The sequence below is a fragment of the Centroberyx affinis genome, unplaced genomic scaffold (genome assembly GCF_046629955.1).
Source record: "Centroberyx affinis isolate AG114_WGS23_722 - 3 ecotype Tasmania unplaced genomic scaffold, CSIRO-AGI_Caff_v1 ptg000503l_1, whole genome shotgun sequence".
Taxonomy (NCBI): Eukaryota; Metazoa; Chordata; class Actinopteri; order Beryciformes; family Berycidae; genus Centroberyx; species Centroberyx affinis.
The window spans coordinates 178,422-185,757 of NW_027279155.1; positions in this window are offsets into that span (position 1 = coordinate 178,422).

Genomic DNA, 7,336 nt, shown 5'->3' on the forward strand with positions numbered 1-7,336 from the left:
GACACATCTGGATTTGTGGCTGACTGCTGCTCACCCTGTGGATCCACTCTGGGCTGCCTGGATGAGTGGGAGCCACTGGTCAAATCCCACTTTGACTTGGAGAAGGAGGGATTTGGTGAGGAGCTCTTCTACGCTTCATCACATCTCTCTAGATTTGTAGTTGACTGCTCCCCACAATATGGGCCAACTCTGGACCATCTTGACAAATGGGAACCTCTTTGTCCTCCTGGAGGAGGAGGAACTTCGTGAAAAGCACATGAATGCTTCCTCATCAGCGAGTTTGACATTTATGGCTGCCTGTACTGCATACCATGCCCCTACTCTAATCATCAAAGCTGATTCTAAACTGATGCTGTTCCTCCAGGACTTGGAGAAGGAGGAAGAACAATCATCAAGAGGGAAATGGTCAGCCCTTGTGCACAGATTGAGGCCGCTGCTGAAAGCTCTGTCGCCGTCCTGCATCAACCTGAATGTTGTGAGGGAACAAAAGTCGCTGTCCTCTCTGCTGGACCTGACAACATCTCCACCTCAGAGGAGGTTCTCTCTGTCTCTATTGCTGAATACACCCTGATCCACCTGCTTCAGGAAGGATCAACCAACCTGCTTCAGGAGTCCCAGGCTCCAGCCATCCAGGTTGAGGTCAAAGCTCCATTAAGCCTTGTGGTTGAAACTGTAAAGGACACCAAGGATCTGTCCGGTCTGACCCTGGAAAAGACACTTCCACCCATCCAACTGGTCAAACCTACAGGACCTCAGAGTTCCAGTGCCAAAGACAGCCTGTCAACAAAACCAAAGAAGAAGAAGCGTGGCTTCTTCTATTGGCTATCCCGCATATTCAAGAAGAAAAAAAAATCTGCTGGCAACATGGCTGCAACAGCAGAGACGCCACTCCAACAGACGTGCCAAACAGAAGCAAATGAGCCAAGGCCCTGCTTGAACACACTCTCACCTGCACCTCCACTTCTGAACTCCTGTCGTCTTCCTATCCACTTTACACAATTGAACAACTGAATCATTTTATTTGAAACATTAATTTGCACACTACTTTTATAGTGTCTGCGCATTTCTTCAAAACACACCTTTATTCCTGCAGTTATGGGTGACATGTAGCCTAAAGCAGTGAAAGTGTAATGGGATTAGTAAATATATGTTTTCTATACCTCTATTACTAACAATATAATCAATATTTATTCTAAATGTGGCTGTTTTTTCACTGAGAGTCCATTTTGCTTTTAATATGCCACTTGTTTTCTGTTAAGAAAATGAAAAATATTACCATTATGGTAACGCTTTATTTTACAGCCCGTTAATTATGGTGTAACTAGTTTGTAATTATGGGGTGCTAGTAAAATAACAATGTTGTAGTTACAGGGTAACACTACAAGAAGTCCGGGAATTAAGGGGTAACAATTTTGTAATTATGAGAGATTTATAAGGTAGTTATGGTGTAACTGTTTTTGTAATTACTGGGAGCTACTTAAAAAGTAATTATAGGGTACAATAACGTAATTAGGGGGGACAAAACAAATGTTATTGGTGCTTGTTCCCTGTAGTTTTTCCCTTTTTTAATCTATAATTTGTGCCATTTTTGCTTTAGAAATGACATTTGTATACCGATCTTTCTGACATGTATGAATAGTGCTGGCTAATTTCTGATACCTAAAATACATTTAAATATCACATGAAAAAGCTGTGAGTCAATGTTCCATAGATTTATTTTTATTCTGTGTAATATTCTATTCAAAACGCTGAGTTATAATGATTGGACTTTCATCAAGGAGCTTCCTTTGATGATGGGTGGGCCAAGGTTAGCCAAGGAATAGATCATGGATGCCAAAGTTGGACTCAGGTTAGATGGTTACTCAGAACACCCCAAGTGAAAATACTGTATACCTCTGTAGATGACAATGATGATGTTTCGAAGGCAAGATATGGGGAATATACGCAGCAGAGTATGTTGCTGTGCAGACTGGAACATCCTTGATGAGGGAGAGGTGAGCTGGAGTGGTTGGGGCAAAAAAACAAAACAAAACAAAAAAAAAAACAGTGAATGGCAACACTTAAAGAAACAACACTTAAAATCTGGGACACAGCGGTAATGAAATTAACCAAACAATCCAAAAGATGAAATTAAGTTCTGATCAAAGAAACGGACAACATACATATGTACAGTATGAGAAATTAGAATGCAAGCGAGCCAGAGAGGCTCTCAGATGTGTCTTGGCAGCCAATTTCATTTTAAGTGGCCCTGGCACCGCTGTGAGTCCTCTTGTCCTGATGAGTTGTACCCTGTTCATCAGAGGCTTGGTATGATTCCTTGTACCTTGTCATTGTTTTATTCCAAACAGAGAAGACAATTTATCACTCAAATAGGGTTGCTATAACAACCTCAAGGACAAAGTGATGATTTGTGTCCCCTGTTCTAGAGACTGTAAACACAAAATGCCCAACATGAGGAAAAATACAAACTGAATCTCTCCAGTCACTGCATAAATGTGGCAGCGCAGATTAACCGGCAAGTTTGTACAAAAATGCAGTTCCAAACAAATTTGCCCACAGGAATCAATAAAGTTTCATCTTATCTGAAAAGAGTAATGATCCATTTAAATGTGAGAACTTACAGAAATGCTTCAATTATGTCTTGTTGCGCATTAATGTGTAAGATATCAGCTAGATGGTCAATAGTGTGTGCACATATTAAAAGGGCAGCAGCTTGGTACAAGGCCAAATTAGTGCATGGGTTTTGACGCATAAGTGATGGAGAGACCTCAACACTTTCCTAATTTCACATTCATTGTGCAAATAACAATCACAGAGAGATATCGCAATTCAAATACATGCCAAGATCTGACTCCTCTCCTGTATTAATCAGTAATTCCCCAGAGGAGAAGATCCAGCATGAGACCTGGCCATTCATCTGTGACCAGGAGCTTTGTGATTCCCTCTCTGGCCTCCTTACTGTTTTAAATGATGAGTCTGTTGTGTTCAAGGTTAGCAGTCATATTTCACAAGAAGCAACTCTCTTCCTAGGACTTCACCAAATTATTTAACTTATTAGGTTGTTCATCGTGAAAATAAATTATTGGAAGCTTATAATTGAATTATAGTACAGCAATTCCAACCTGTGCCCTAATTACACTTAAGCACCTCTTCCCAATCCCAATCATCAGTTGATTGCACAAGTGTGTGTGCATGTGTGTGTGTGTGTGTGTGTGTGTGTGTGTGTGTGTTGCTGCTCTTTACATACTGATTGCACTTTTGAGTAGAGACTAGATTTAATTATGTGAATTGATACATTATAACATCCATATTCTCAGAGTTTACCAATATTGATGTGAAAATATAGTAATATATTGTTTATGCACACACACTTAAGTTATAGGATGTTGTAATAGTGTATGTTTGGCAAGTTGGTACTTCTCTTGAGTGTCCTTGCCTACAATTCAAACCGAAGTAGCTGAAGCACTGTGGGAGGGTGTTGAGAAACAATACTTAGCATGGACAAAGGGCCTAATTAGAGTGGAAGGAGGAGTGAGCTTGCAAGCATTAAGGTAGAACAAAACTGATTTGCAAAGAAATTATGCTTACCGTGTCTGGCTGTTGCATCACAGGTCTGTATAGAGGAGAGGGAGATGGGTGCAGAAAACTTTGGACAGACAGTTTTCATCTAGTAAAATGTCCAGATCAAATAACATTATGGTGATCATGGTCTTTTAGCCGATTCTGAATGATTAGGATAAGTTTGTTCTGTTTGCCACAGTCAACTGTATGCAGCAATTTCAGAATAGTTAAGTGTAATTATTAGGGTTAGGGTCAGTGTATTTTATTTATCTGTACTGTATTTGTGAACAACCAACATTGATATGTAATATTCATCAGTGCTTACCTCTAATCAGATTTATGTTGACTTCTTTGATGAAAAGATTTCAGTGTTGTACAAGGAGAGAGCAAGCAGTAATGTCACAGACTATCAACTCTTCCATGAGCTAATGCAGTAGCCTATTTGACTGAAGAGGTAATTATAAAATTAAATACCACATACAGTATGTCTCAGTTTCAAAAACATATACTCCTTGTTGTTACATAGCAGCTCATAGAGTAGGTCTTAGTAAATTGTGTCCAATGTCAGCATTAATCGCATTCTGGCATCTTGTTGCAGATTCATTGGAGTTTGGCTCTACTGTACTTCAGGACAAAGATGAAATTCTGACAATTATGAACATGAAATACTAATAATTTCTCTCAACACAATAAAATGATCATTACTATATATTTGATTTATATCAATTAGGCTAACCAAAACTACATAAATGTGTTTTTCTACCATGTTATTGAAAATAAAAGAACAGTACCTCTTCAACTTCCCTTCCCATAAGTCAATGGTGAAGAATTTGCAAGAATTTATTACATCTCTGCCCTCTGCAGGAAGCTTAAGAAATTGCTGTCAGCAAATCCTTAAGTGTGTTGCTGGAGGTGGTGTAATGATGGATCAGGAACCTTGTGTCCCTGTCCTGGCTTATGATTACATCCCTACAGAGTCTCCTCTCCTGTGTTTCCCCTTATCTGTATTCCTCTCAGTCCAATTCCTCCTGTGTCAGTAATGGAACAGAATCTCCTTTGTGCTTGAAAAGAAGAATAGGTAATGAATCTGCATAATAAATAGTGTAATCTAACACAGAATCACTTTTTCTGAGAGGATGTGTTACTCCTGTAAACAGAGAGTTACTACACGATAGTGTCAGGCAATCATTGCTAGAGCTTGCCCATGTTTTCTTCAGTATAATGGTGTCACTGGACACTTCATCTCACTTCACCTAACCCCTTAAAACATCCAATGCTACTAAAATGCTACTGCCCTCAGGGACTCTTTCCATTCTGATTAGCTATTCAGAGATATCAAGATCTATATGTGTGAATGGCAGTAAAGGAAGCTGAACCCACCTTCCCTTTTCTTGCCAGTTTTTGCCAAAGTGTTACTCCAAAGCCTCTTGTTATTTCCAGAAGTAATCTGTCAAAGCCCTGTTGTATTTGTAGGATGTATGTTTAATGTCATAAGAATTCAAGAATGATATAACCTCTACATTTAACCAAATTTAAGTAGAGCCTAGTAGTTGGTACTGCTGCTACATTACTTGAACTGTAATATCAGTGCAAGTTATGGCAGGCACTACTGGCAGGTAAATCTGGTTTAACCTGGTGATTTCCCATGGCATGATCTTTCAAAGGTATCATGCATTGGATTCAGAGCACTTTGCATCGGGTGACCAAGGTAGGACACAGACTCCTGTTGGGTTGACTAAAGCAAGTTGGAAGTTTTTTTTCCAGCCAAACATAATCTAAAAGTCTGTTCATAACTAACTGTAATATTAATTAAGCAATAAGCCATGAGAGGCTGTGCTTTACAGTGGTTAAGAACAACTATGAGACATGTTAGGCACAACACAAAGCAGAGTGTTTGTAATGTCGTTCATCACATAATTTGCTGACACTGCTTCAAAATAACAACATGGCGGGTTGTAATTAAAATTCATGTTTTCTTCAGATACTGTCATGCCAGCAGAGCTGGCTGGTAGAAAGAAAATGGGCTGTCACAGCTGGTGTTACGATTTTGGCACTAAACCCTCATGGGAACATTCAGACAACGGCATATAACAGTTTTCATCTAAATACTGTGGCCCAGATAATCTCTCTATATACCAAATGTTTGACATGTTCCAGCATGTAGGCTAAAAAACAATATTGAAATCCCAACCTCTAATTTTTTTTTTCTATCCATGAGTAGAGCTATCAAATCTCAAAGCAGTTTGCTGCAGAGGGTTCCTGGAGCTGGGAGTGCCTCAGACTCTCGCTCAGGGACACTTTGCTGGGTGGATGCTTGCTTTACAGGAACTTGAATGTGGGTCCAGAAAGGTCCTTGCTAATGTTTGCTTGTAACACAGTTAGCAGAAGATGGTTTAAATCCATTCCCTCCTGGTCTACAGGCCAAGCACAGTCGCACTGTGCCACTCTGTTGTCAGTCACACCAGATGAGACTTGGATTCCCATTCTCTGGCTTAGGAGGCCAGTGCTTCATCCATTAGCAACCAATGAATTCATACCAGCCCACCAAACTTGGACAGTCCAATTGTTTGTGCTCATGATCAACTGCAAAAACCAGAAAGAACCATGAGCTACTGTACGTTTCAAAACAAAGAACCAAAACTCTAATCTATGAATTTTGTCTCAAGATGGACTTTTACTATAAAAGGCACTAGTTACAAAAATAGCCACAAATACATAGTTACTTGTCACTATTCTGCCAGCCACCAGCCACTATTGTTATTTTCCAGTTGCTATGTAATAGATTATAATTTACTAGTGACTTATAATTCTTGCTAGTAGTTTTAAGTAACTGATATTAACTATTCTCTTTTAAATATTAACATGTGATTTAGATACAAACAACACATTTTTATTAATAGGTTTTTCATTACTCACTACAGTCACTATTTTAATTAGCACTAGTCTCATATCCAATTCTGCTAGGTATTATTCATTTGTCACTAGTAATTATTTAAAGACTAGCTGCTATTACACTCTTCACTAGTGAATGTTCCATTGGTACTATAGTTGCTATTGAATAGTTGAATAGTAGAGACTAGTTTTTCAATAATGACAGTTGTATGATCAACATCTATTTTGACTAGTCATTTTCATTTTAAAAGTAGGTTTTGACCTACTTTTAAAATAGTAATAATAGTAAATGGAAATGTAATAATAGTAATGCTGTTAATTTCGATGTTAAAGTCACTATTTAATAGTAACTTGTAAAAGTTGAATAGTGACACCTAAAAATTTGGATAGTGATTAATAAATAGTCAGTAGCAACAAATACATAACAACTAGTAGCCTAGAATTGGATTAGAGACTAGTACAAATGAAAATAGTGACCAGTGAGTGATGAAAGGTTGATATGTAAAATGTGTACAATTCAGTTAAAAAGCAGCTTCATTTTTTTTTTACTAGTGAGAACATAAAAGTGACTTGCAAAAATGAAATTAGGTACTTGTGACTATAAAATAAATACTAGTATTTATCACATCGTTACTAGTAAAAGAAAAATAGTGACTAGTGAAAACCAAATTAGTCTTTACTACCTATTTAATTAGAACTAGTAACTATTATATAAAACTAGTAGCCTAATATTACAATAGCAACTATAGTGACTAGTAGGATAGGGATTGGTGACTTCAAAATAAGTAGACCTACTAGTGGTTATTTTTGTTAGTGTTTTTAGGGAATAAATGATCAAATGTGTGCCATATGAAAAAAGGCAAATTGTTTCAAGTTAATTGTT